This window comes from Aulonocara stuartgranti (assembly GCF_965226115.1).
Source record: "Aulonocara stuartgranti genome assembly, chromosome: 14".
Lineage (NCBI taxonomy): Eukaryota > Metazoa > Chordata > Actinopteri > Cichliformes > Cichlidae > Aulonocara > Aulonocara stuartgranti.
In genome coordinates this window covers 21,794,609-21,807,902 of record NC_138950.1, presented here as the reverse complement: position 1 = coordinate 21,807,902, position 13,294 = coordinate 21,794,609, and the positions used below count along the sequence as shown (strand labels likewise).

Below are 13,294 nucleotides of genomic sequence, written 5' to 3'. Positions count from 1 at the left end.
TACATATTATCGGGCTATTATCAGAGCCTCTCCAGTTTATATTATTGGTGGGTCTGGCCCCCCTCCTCTGTCTCTTGCATCCCTGCATCCCTCCCTCTCTCCCCTCCCGGCAGTGCATCCCCATCCCCCACACTGTGGCCGTCTCTCCGGGTGAAAGCTGTCTTCCCATCGCCACTGGCCCGACAAAACGCTGCTGTAGCAGAGCCAGTCCGCACCGACCCGAGGCAGCACACTCACACGGGAGAGAGCACGTACACATTCGGGGAATCTTTCCTTTTTTCCCTTCCGTGATCGACCGAGTAGCTTTGGTAAGTCTTTTATGCTTTTTATCACAAAGAGGAGAAATGTCTGTGTGTTTTCTTGATGCTTGTTCGGGGTTTTTTTCCTATCTTTTTTTCCCCTCCGTATCCCTTTAATTGTCCTCCGTGGTGGCTACAGTGGGGAACTAGCGGGCTAAGCTAAAGCGGCTAGCTTAAACAGCGGACTTAAAGTGATACTATTTGAAGCATGTGTCAGGTTTTTTGTTGTTTTGTTTTTTCACTTTATTTGTCGTCCGCCAGGTAGTAGTGTTAGCAGCTGTTTTCCCAGTGCGTTGCGGGTCTGACCTGCTGCGAGTGGTTTTCATTGTCATTGCTAATTTTGCCCCGGCTAACTTGCTAATTAGCGTTTTTTTAAAATGGGGCAGCGTGTGCCGAGAGATGCAGGGATGCTACGACGGGTTAGCGACTGGCTTTTCAGGCTAGCACGCAAGCTAAGCTAACGTTAGTAATATGTGACCCGTGCAGATTCCTGCACGGAGTGTTTCGGAATGGATGGATCGCCATGCTAACGCTGGCTAATCTAGTGATAATTGGCAAGATGGCATCTCGGAGTGGTTATCTAGAAATCGGTGGATTTTTCAAAATGGTGTCTTAAGCTTGTTTGAGTGTGACCATTTTTGTCCAACCATCGCTGTTTTGGCTTTGCTTGCTATCTCTGGTATGCAGTGCACTGCCAGTGCATGCCACACTCTGACTGATATATCTACATATTAACCACTGATGTGAGGGTAAATACAAACGCCTCAAGGCTACAGCAGCCACTATGGAGAAAATGACTGTTTCTGGAGTTAAATTTGTTAAGAGTTTGGCGCTGAATTTAGGGGAAGGAGACGAATGAGAGAAGTGGGAAAGGTCAAAATGGGTAGAAAAGGTTTACTCTGCATGTGCAAATGTTTGCACACTGGATTAAAGTGGCTAACTATGTCAGTGCCCATCAACTCCTGCCTGGGTTCATAACAAATGTATACTTTATCTGAATGTCACTTACACCAGGACTTAGCTGCTGTGCACAGATATCCACTGCAACTAATGCTCGTTGTCATTATTTATTCATCTCAATTTGATTTAAATCTAATTGCTTTTCGTCGTATACAGTATAGGAAATCAGTGAACATGCCAGTTCCAAGTGCAGTGCTCAGGGTAACATATGCAAGCTGGATCATTTATTTATGCCTAATGCAACGAGCAGTGGCAGAAGTTAAAAAAGGCACTTTTTAAAAAACTTGATACTACAAGATGTGTGTTTAAATGGTGCATATCAGATAGGATTATTCCAAATGTTACAGGTAATTATTTATTTATTTACCCTCCTGTTTTTGACTAGTCTTATCAGTGAAATGAATCCTTTTTGCCATCATCTCTTTTTCCCTTTTTTGTAGGCGGTGGGTGGGGGATTACTTGCTTTAGTCACTGACTACTAATCCCATTTAATTCAAGAAGCCTTATCTGTCTAAAGGGATTTGTGAGATGCTACTGTTGTTGGCTTCACCAGAGCATTACTGTGTAAGCAAACTATGTACATTTAAAATAATAGTCTACGATCGAGACTGGAAGATGCACACTGCTCTGTGGATGATAGACATTCAGTGATTCTAATAGGTGATACTTTCGTCCTGTTTGTAATTATGACATCTAGAAATGCTTTCCTTTGTGATTGGGGGGGGGACTGAAGACCCTAAATCTTATTAATATACAAACAAGGAAGTCTTTTTTTAAAGGCTGACTTTATTTTTGTGACTCTAGATAAATCAAAAGGCATCCACTAGAACTGCATCCACCAGATGAAAGTATATTAACTTAAAGGTCAGTGGTTCGCTTTAGGAGCTCTACTCAGAAAATACTACGTTTGTGGTTTTGTTTTTTCCTACTGGATGAGATCTAGTGTTGTTCCTATATGCTAAAGTTGATTCATCTGTCTACTTCGCTTGAGGAAGACGGTGGATGTCGTATGGCTTTTGGCATGTGTGGGGTGCAGGCTCATGTATATGAATGGCAGGCTGTACAATGCAGCCATAAAACCGTCAGACTGTTGAAAGCGGGAGTCACTTAATGTTACGACAGACAGCGGTTCTGTAACAGAGCTTTCCAGCACTTCATTCCCGTGTGGTTTGAACCACTTAGTGATTTGCTCATCACAGATCGGCGAATGAAGCACCGACAGACGGCAGCTTCCAGAGTCACCTTCATTTCCTGTGCCTCGTCCAGCTCCCGGTCCCTCAACTTCAACCTCCAGTAATGCTACTGTTCTTTTAGAGGTTAGCAGATGTAAACATTTCAATGGTTGGACCATCTTAGAAGAAATCAATGGTTAATAGTAATAATAAGGTTGCTGTACATAAAGATTCATTCAACTGCATTTTGGGGACTCTGAATATTTCTCTTGTATAGGAATCAATCAAGAGGGGTTATTTATTTTTTCAGTTGTTCATTTGGATAAAATCAAGATTAGAAAAATATAATAAATGTGTCCCAGTATTTTGCCAAACAGTCTAAAATCAAAAGATGTTTCACTGTATTATTAACCAAAGATGGCAGCAACACACACTGAGAAAAAGGGAGCTTTTGAACTTTTCCCTGAAAAGTAACATTGGTTATTACAGCATTATCAGACAAATTGGCCAACATTTTATTCCTGATTAACTATCAGTTGAAGCGATTAAGCAGCACTTAAAATAGACGTGCAAACCATTCGTAGGTCATACCTTCATGAAATCCACATGAAATGGTGATTAAGCACTGAAAATAATTTTTTGTTTTATTAAGTAAGGCCTTAATTAGACCACAGAGAAGATTTGTGGATGTAGTGAAGGAGGATATACAGATGGCTGGTGTGACAGAAGAGGATATTAAAGGGAGGGTGAAATGGAGGCAGATGATCCGCTGTGGCGACCCGTAAAGGGAGCAGCCAAAAGAAGAAGTAATGCTTTATTTAATTTAAAATTGTATTTTTCTACGTGTTGGTTTGAGATGACATTTAGCGCACCTGTACCATCGTGCTTCATAGTAATAAATTGGGAAACATTTCTCACCTTGCTGCCTGCGTGCATATTACAGTTTTGTTCTACATCAATATATTGTGGATTAAAGGGCAGATATGTTGTTGTCATTCTCCATCCCCCTTTATGAAGGCATGCTGGTGATTGTTGTAGTGCTATATCTGCTTTCATCTTAATCGGTTCAATAAATAATATATTCTAGATGTGTACTGAAATGCTACATCCACAGTTCTGTTGTAGGATTATTAAAGTGTAGTGGTTATCCCCCGCTTTGGGAGTGAAAGGAGAGTCAGATCCCTGGAAGGGTTGTGTCAGGAAGGACGTCTGGCCTGAAAGCCTGTGCTAAATCAAATATGTGGATCCATCCTCTGTGGTGACCTCTTACCAGGAAGGGAACAGCTGAGAGAAGCTTGCCATGTTAGATCCGTGACATTGCAGTGGCCTTTTCCCTATAAGTGAGAGGTGGTCGAGAAAAAAAGGCATTTTACAACAACACATTCTTTTGTTTTTGAGGTAGTTGCAACATATTGAAAGGCACTGACTGTTTTAATTTTACTAAAACAGACACACCATCTCATGATACATTTGTGCATTGCAGCTGATTCATTTAAATAGTATTCAGTAATCAACTCCATAAATGTCTGTAAGAGATGTAGGCGTACTTTCCCAGTAGTTACTTGGTCCACTGATCTCGCTACAAGGCCTCTCAGCACCACTTGAATGACTCATTCTTCAGCTCTTATTCAGTTATTAACTGAAAATAAGGTTCTTAGATGTCCACTATTTTTAAAAAAAAAAAAAAAAAAAAAAAGGAAAAAAAAGTGTTTTTATTTTAGAAAATGTATAGAGGTCTTACAGAAGTACATTGTTTGATGTTTTCATAAATGAACTAGTGGGATGATAGGAGGATAAGACAACAAAGTGCTCTTATTTTCCCTGTACACAGATTCACACTGTGTAGCATCAGTCTACCACAATGGTTCAGTCAGATTGTCGTCTCTCTTTGACAATTAAATTTTGATGTAAGTGTATGCATGCATGCATACAAACTGCGGCAGGTGAGAGATGTCAGAGGGAATAAAGCATCAGGATAAAAGGTTGGACACAGATCCCTGGAGGCAAAGTTGTAATGCATTCAGCTGTCAGTCGTATTGTGTGTACACATGCACAAATGGACATTCACATGCGTCTGTGCTGCGGGCTGGCTATTCATTAGTGATACCTACAGTTATTAGAAATTCTTTTTATGCTATTCTACTGTAGCAGCTTTTGAATTTAACCTATACAAAGAGTAGCTGTTTTATTATTAACATCTGACTGAAACTTAAGCACAGCCATACAACAGTTGTACAAAAAATCTTAACATTGTGGATGTGATAATGTTGAGTTTTTGTTGACTCTAAAGAGGCGTTGATTCAAATAAATGAGAATTTGGGTAGTTTGCAATATTTTTTTTTAATTGTTTTATCCACCCCTTTGTGTCAGCGAGACTTCGTAGTGCAGAGCTATTGTTGTAAGCCTCATTAGTTTTAGCTGAATCTATAGGGACAACATTTGATCTTTATTACTGAAATACAGTAGATGTCTTATAGTGACTGCTGAGAGTTTTTTGTGGTGTCAGTAGCCATTGTTACACTGCATCACACTGCAGAACTGTAACAGAGTGGGTGTTATGAGCAGTCCGAAAGGAAAAAATATTGTATGAGGTGAAGTGAGGACATTTCTCTGGCTTTAAGTTGAGTGTATCTGGATCTTGACACTCTGTCAGGATACATGTGCTCCTGCTGCACATTGGTTTCTCGTATAATTATATTGGATTGGGACACACAGTGTTTTTGAATGACCCCACAAACTCTGTGGGTATGTACTCCTGTAAACAAGGGCTAGACTGCACTTGGGCCACTTCTTAAATAGGTAAAGACAGATAGAAAAAAAAAATGTAAAGCATAAAATTCATTATGGTTTGATTTTTAAAGTGGATTTTGTTTTACAGTCATCTTTCTGTGCACAGTGGCTCACTGTCACAGTGTCAGGGCTTTTCTGGGACACTTAATAAGATCAAATCCAAAGTTATTGCTGCACTGGCCATTCAAGTGCTTCCCCTAAATGATGTCAGACCACATAAATGTAATAAATATTGATTACTTAAGCTATGCGCACTAGTTTTAGACCACCACCAGGACAACTGTCTCTAAAACAAACAGAAAATACATGTTGATGGTAGATGGTAAATGGACTGGTTCTTACATAGTGCTTTTCTACTCCACTACAGCACTCAAAATGCTTTATAAAACACATCTCATTCACACTAATTCATACAAGCCCCTTTTCTATGCTTTTTCTACCTAAGTGCTTTCTGTTTAACATTCACATACATTCACACTCCAGCGCATGCATCGAAGAGTTCAGTATATTGCCCAAGGATACTGTGGAATGCAGACTCAAGGATCTAAAACCACCAGTCTTCCGATTAGTAGCTCCTGAGCTAAAGCCGCGATGATTATGATATAGTGTAGGTTTGGGTTTTGGCTGCTTACACACACAGCAGATATTGAGTGACAAGAGCACTGGTGCGAATGGACAGCACTCTTGAAACAATTCTATCTCAGCTAGGACTGGGCGATATATCGAGTTTTTAAATATATGAGATGTGACAATATCGTTTATATCGATATAGTCTATGTCACGTAGAGGTGGGCGATATAAACGATATACGATAGAAACAATATAAATTTGGCCAACGATAGAGACAGTCATAGCAAATGACTGGATGAATAATCTCAGTTGTTCTCCTGACTGAAGTTTGGCCCGTGTATAGCATCCTGCTATGCGATTGCATTTGTCCCTAACCACCAGAATCCCTCACGTTAACTTTTATCGAGTTGGCGTTCATCCTCCAGCTTCACTGTGCTAATGTTATGCTAACATAGCTGTGTCGCTAGCAATCACGTAGCACAACATTATATACCAGGTAGTCCAACTTCAGTAACCCTGCAAACGCCACTGCTGTTTAGTTTTCTGTCTTCGTTTATGTTGGAAGTGGTAGCAGAGCTGTACGTTTTAATTAGTTTCAAAAATCTCTCAGTCAGAACATGCTATGTCATGTTTAGGTGGAAACTAGCGAGCTAACTTCCTGTTAACTTGTAACTCCGTTAAATTTAATAAATTCTGTTTTCATGGATGCATGGATGTTAAACTTAATTGTTACACTTGGTAAAGCAGCAACGCTGATGATTTTATTAAAGATGAAAGAATTTAGACCGTTTTTAACTCTGTGTTCGTTTGACTTTGGGACCTGAAGGGACGGAGTTTTGGACCCAGATTACTCCACGAAGCTTCTCACTACGGCAGCCATAATGCTCTGACAATCCATCAAGCTGTGCGGCTTACCAAAGTTGTACTAAAACATTTTTAACAGATTTTTGCACACCCCAATCGGTTCGAGGTCAGTAAGCACAACCAGAATTCATACATAAAGCACACTCTCGATTTTTGAGAAAATTAAAGGATTTTAAGTGTGCCTTTTAGTGTGGAAAATACGTTACACAGAAGAAAATAATATATCGCGATATAATTTGAAGCATGTGCGGTAACGATATATGTCGCGATATATTATATGGATTTTAGGCCATATCGCCCAGCCCTAATGTCACATTATAATTGTACTTGTGGAACCGCAAGTTTGCCTCTCTTTCGTCCACTTTTGTCTCTATGCTGCGTTACTCTGCCTCCCTCTCCCCCATCGCTTCACTTGCAGGCAACGACAAGATGGACACGGCAGCTATCAAAGAGGAGCTGGTCAGTAAAAGAAAACATTTGGAGATTACTATTTTAGTGCTGCAACGTTACACTCGTTAAACTGACGTTTATGCCATAACTGTATTAACGCGGCAAATCTCCGTTAACAAGTTACCGCGGATTGCCCCGTGCGTGGGCGTCAATGCGTTAGCGGTTACCTCGTTAACGCCGTGCATCTAGCATTACTAGTATTTTCACAATTTACAACAGCACCATAAAGGGCAAAATGAAGCGTGTGTGAAACTGTGTGCTGTCTCCCAGCCTCCTGCCCCGAAACAAACTACCTTACAAAACTCGTATACCGTATTTTTCGGACTATAACCTTACACTAAAATCCTTTCATTTTCACAAAAATCGACAGTGTGCCTTATGTATGAGTTCTGGTTGTGCTTACTGACCGCAAACCGATTTTATGTGGTACACAGCGCTCAGCAATCTGTCAAAAATGCTGTCGTACGACTTTGGTAAGCTACGAAGCCGCACCGCTTGATAGATTGTTGGAGCATTACAGCTACTGTAGTCAGGAGCCCCGTGGAGTAATGCATACTGTGCTTCAACGTAGTATTACCGTATTGTGTGTATAAGGACCACAAATGGCACCTGTAAGAGACATGGTTACGAAGCAGACTCAAAGCTGTCAGTCACGCAGTAGAAGTTGGGAACAGAGCAGCTGCGAAATCTGTCTGTGTTTGTTATTATGCTCAACGTCTTTTAGTTTACATTTTGACTGCACAATTGTGAGCTTTTTGTTATGCACAAAAACAGCATTGTTTTATTTTATTTATGGAGAATTATTATTTAATAAATGCTCATAATTTATTTCCGAGTAATTTTTTCATGTACATCTGCTCTATGTTAATAAAAGTGCCTGTGTGACATCTGGGACACAGCTTTGACTAAGAACTCTCTTTTCGTTCCTACTTTATGGCTTTAAAAAATATCGAGATATATATCATATATCACCATCCAGCTAAAGAATATCGAGATATGAATTTTAGGCCATATCGCCCAGCCCTAGTCTCAGCTAAGTGTGGCAAATTTCCCACCAGCCTTCAGTGTGTACTTGTTAACCAGGACAATGAGCAATGCTACTAATAATCCTTTTCCACTCTTACCCACTCTTTGGTGTTTGGTACTTTTTTAGTACCCAATTGGCTGGGGTTCCAAGCAATCTGAGGTGATCCAAAATGTGACGCTGAAAGACTGCATGCCACTGCCTTCAAGAAAATCACATCTGCCATTTTTGAATTCCAGCAATGAGGGAAATGGCTACACAAAAAACCACAGTGGTGCCTGAGTCTAGAAAAAAGCCACACACTGAGCAACAGATGTACCGTCGCCTCAATGTCATCCTTTTTTCGGTGTTCAAATGGTGTCACAGGACTCCCAACCATGCTGCTATTACAACCCTACACACATTAGGTGGTACACGACTATAATGGAAAAGGACTGAAAGGTACAGTAGAGTCAGGTACTAGTGGAAAAGGGCTACATGAAACATTGGTCTTTAGTAGCGTATAGAGCTATACCAATAAATTTACTAGTCTTTATGAGCTGCTTGCAAGTGTATTGATATCTATATGTTAAGGTTGGGAAATTTGCTTCATAGTCCAGTTATCCCATTCCTATCATATTATGACTCATGGCAGAGGAGCCAACCATTATGGTGTCATTATCCACCCTATGTAACTGTGTGTGGCCTAAATATACACACACTTACACAAAATAACAAAACGAAAATAAAATATGTGGTGAGTCAAAGAGAAACGGGAACATGAACAAAGGGAGGTTGTTTCAGAATTCCAGAATTAAGAAATGTTTTTGCACATTGACATAAAACACGGACTGATTTGGCCAACTTCAGTTAGTGAAATTAAGCGGTTGGATGTCAGCTGAACTTAGACTTTTATTTCTAAGTGTGTGTGTGAGAGAGAGAGAAATAGAGAGAAACGGTTAGGTGGACGAGATAGAGGTATAGCCGTTAGCTCTGACCATCATTGATCTTAATCGGCCATCTACACAAGCTGATTGATAATAAGAGTAGAGAAATGCCAACTAGGTTTGAAGTAATACAGTAACTGCATAGTTTGAAATAAAATGTCCCACTGTGTTTTTATAGTGACAAAGACTTGACTTATCTACTTTCTTTTTTGAAAACTGACAAGATAAACAGAACTTTAATCTTTGGCTGTGTTAAAGGGGTTACTATCATGTTAGCTAGTGTGCTGTTTTTAAAACATTGTTTTACACTCATGGTTCTTTGCACAGTGCCTCAGTGTCAGGGGCTTTTTGGGATACTGGAAAAAATGCTCCAGTGTACCTTCGGATTGGCCAACTATAGTATTGCAGTTATCAATGTGCCCAATATCAATAGTTTTAGAATTATTTCTTTAAAAATATGTATTTGCTGAGGGGTAATACTGATCGGCCTCAGAAATCCAGGAAGATTTAATTCACCCACTTCGCAATAATGTGAATAAATAGAGGATATCATGCTGTGCTGTAGATGATTGTCTTGCAGTGTTTTGCGATTCAATGTATCGTGATACTGTCATTATCGTGGGCAACAAATTGTGATAGTATTTGCTTGTGAATTACTGTGATTCCCACCCACAGTGTCATTGCATTTGAAGACGACGAAATGTTAAAAGTTTCGCGTCAGTTTTGTTCTTTCTATATTAACTGCAATATAATGGTGGTGTTCTTTTGTTTTCTTTCCCTCCACCCATATTTGTCAAGTCCCACCTTCATTGCAGGCAATAATGCCTGTCTGCTGTTAATACTGCCTCTGAGAATTGATTGTTTACCTTGGGTTTAACCACCAAGTCCTGGCTCATAAAGCTGTATGGTCTAGTATGTATGAGTTTGTGTTTGTGTGTGTATATACCTTTGTGTGATCAAATTATTCAGAATATAAATTCAATGGCAATCACATTTTGATATATTTAACATTGCTTATTGTAAAAGCTGTATTTTACACTAAAGTTTTAAATTCCATATTTTATTTTGCAGGATGGATTTATGTACTATCTGCAAGTAAAATGTTTCATGCTATCAATGAACACTCTATTTACAAAGCCTGAAGGTGTAAGTGTGCACCCTGACAAAAACATCTCCCTATTAAACTGACAAAGAGATGCTCTGTTAACCACATCTATTGTGGTACACAACCAAAGGTGCTGATAGATAACTGGCAGTATAGGCAGGTAACCAAGCTGCTGTGAGTGCTGGTGCTGGGTTAAGAAAGAAAAGCTCTGAAGTCAGGGCTGTAACATAAGAAAACATGCGTTAACATGCTTGTTTGTTCTTGATAGTGCCGTAGTGACTTGTCAGCAGATTAGAAGTGTGACCGGCTATAACAGCATCTGGTTATAAGCTTTAAGGTTATGCCAGCACTTTCTTTCTGATAAACAGTTTGATACCACTCTTGTATCACATGGGAGTTTATTTTGCAGTTGCCTGGGTTAGACGATGTTAGACCCACTTCTAAGAATGTTTCAGTAAAAGCTGCTAACAGAAGCTAACAACATCAAGTTCAGTTCAGCTTCAGTAACACAATTATCAGTTAAAAATGGTAAATGGCCTGTATTTGTATAGCGCTTTACTTAGTGTAAATGTGCTTCAATAACTCATCGATTCATATCAGACTTGCATATCAGTCTCCTCAAGAGTAAATAGACATAGGCACTAGGGCTGGGCGATATGACCCAAAATTCGTATCTCGATATTTTTTTAGCTGGGTGGCGATATAAGATATATATCTCGATATTTATTTTTTTTAAAGCCATGAAGTAAGAACAAAAAGAGAGTTCTTAGTCAAAGCTGTGTCCCAGATGTCACACAGGCACTTTTATTAACATAGAGCAGATGTACATAAAATTTACTCAAAAATAAATTATGAGCATTTATTAAATAATAATGCTCCATAAATAAAAGAAAACAATGTTGTTTTTGTGCATAACAAAAAGCTCACAATTGTGCAGTCAAAATGTAAACTAAAAGACGCTGAGCATAGTAACACAGACAGATTTCACAGCTGCTCTGTTCCCAACTTCTACTGCGTGACTGACAGCCTGGAGTTTGAAATCCGCTTCGTAACCACGTCTCTTAACAGGTTCCATTTATGGTCCTTATACACAGTAGGGTAATATTACGTTGAAGCACAGTACGTATCACTCCGCGAGGCTCAGCCGTAATGCTCCGACAATCCATCAAGCGGTGCAGCTCCGTAGCTTACCAAAGTCGTACTAAAACATTTTTTGACAGATTGCTGAGCGCCGTGTTCCACATAAAATCGGTTCGCGGCCATCAAGCACAACCAGAATTCATACATAAGGCGCGCTGTCAACTTTTGAGAAAATGAAAGGATTTTAGTCCATGCAGCACCTCTGGGCTGCATGGCGTTAGCGTGGTTAGCTCGTTAGCGTGGTTAGCTAGCTAACACGTTGACGCCATCCAGCCCCACGCACGGGGCGATGCGCAGTAACTCGTTAACGGAGATTTGCCGTGTCCATCTTGTCGCTTCCTGCAGGCGAAGCGATGGGGGAGGAGGGGGAGTTGTGTTCAGTGAAGGAGAGGCGAGGCCGAGTAACATTGCGTAAAGACGAAAGTAGACGAAAGAGAGGCAAACTTGCGGCTCCACAAGTATAATTATAACGTAACATAGACTATATCGATATAAAGGATATTGTCACATCTTATATCTCGTATAAAAATATATCGATATTTTTTAAAAACTCGATATATCGCCCAGCTCTAATAGGCACACCACATATGGCTTTTTGACAGCAGAGTTAAACAGCAGACCAACAGGCTAGATATCCTACAGATAAATGCTGTCCAGACCATTTGAGGTGACTCGAGATTAAGCATTTTTTTTTAAAGTCTGAACATATGTAACTGACACATAACAACTGTGGTGCAAAACGTTTTTTTTGTTTGGTTTTTTTTTTTTATAAATAGACCTTAGTAGATACTTACCAGCTGCAGGTACAGGTTAGTATTTGGTAGAAAATATTAAGGTTATTGCAGGTGTGCAACAGTCACTTTTAGGCCTGCACAATAAATCGAAAATTTATTGTCATTGCGATATCAGCCTGTGTGATGGGCCCATCGCAAAAGATGGCGTAAACTGCGATAATTGGGTACCTTAAAATGTTTACACACGTGCTTTAAAGAATTTACCAATAAAAGAAACCACTTTACCCATTTGATCAGTCGTATAGAGCCCTTCACGGCATTAACCAATCACATGGATTAGAGGTGGGGAGCTGTAATGGCTGAGAGTGAGACACATGACGAGAACGCTACTGACTATGAACTCATGGCTAAAAAAACAAAATAGTACCTCGCTTATCTGGAGGTACTTTGGATTTGATAAAGACGACATTCTACAAACACAGGTACTCTGCAAAACTTGCCGAACACTCGTGGCAACCACCAGAGGAAACACGACTAATCTCCACCATCATCTTCAATACAAAGACAGGGCTAGACAAACAAAGGTTGCTAATGTTAAGACAAAGAGCACAGCAGTCCAACAGCCGTCTCTATCAGATTTTTCAAGTGGAACTCCTTATGAGAAAACGTCGAAGCGGTATAAAGAAATAACAGAGGCCATTACACATTTTTTTTGGCTAAAGACATGATGCCTATAAATACACTTCACAGAGAGGGCTTCACCAGTCTGATACATAAGATGGACCAGAGATACCGCATCCCCTCACAAAACTACTTTTCCCATGTCGCCATTCCACAAATGTACGAAACATGCCGCAAGACCGTCATGTTTGAACTGAGCCAAGCTGAAAACTACGCAAGCACTACAGTAAAGTTTCCTCAACAGTTTTGACTTGCATCATTACTACTTGGTGAGTGGTAAAATGATGAACAACTGCATTGAAATAATTTGCAGTATAATTTATATTATGTTTATTTAAAACTAATTATAGAGACCAGGAAGGATGTCTTTCAGAATTCAAGCCTCAGAATTTTTTTTTTTATGGGGGTAATGTTTCAATGTTAAAGTCAAAGGAGCTTGCAAAGAAAAGCGTTTGGACTTCTTTAAGTTACTTGAAGACGTTTCACCTCTCATCCGAGAAGCTTCTTCAGTTCTAAGGTCAAATGGTGGGGAGTCCCAGATTTAAACCTAGTGGGAGTATCCCCCCGCAGAGGGACAAA

At 39.9% G+C, this 13,294-nt stretch overlaps 1 protein-coding gene across 2 annotated transcripts in view; it reads left to right on the top strand.

Annotated features, from left to right (window-relative positions):
- The first annotated feature begins 70 nt into the window (after positions 1 to 70).
- fam168a (family with sequence similarity 168 member A) overlaps positions 71 to 13,294 on the top strand; it is a 47,951-nt gene continuing 34,727 nt past the window's right edge. Inside the window, exon 1 of one of the 2 annotated variants that reach the window (XM_082502036.1) lies at positions 71 to 308. The gene's annotated coding sequence lies outside the window, so the exon portion shown is untranslated. The remainder of the gene's footprint in view (positions 309 to 13,294) is intronic. The other variant, XM_082502035.1, reaches the window with a different exon arrangement.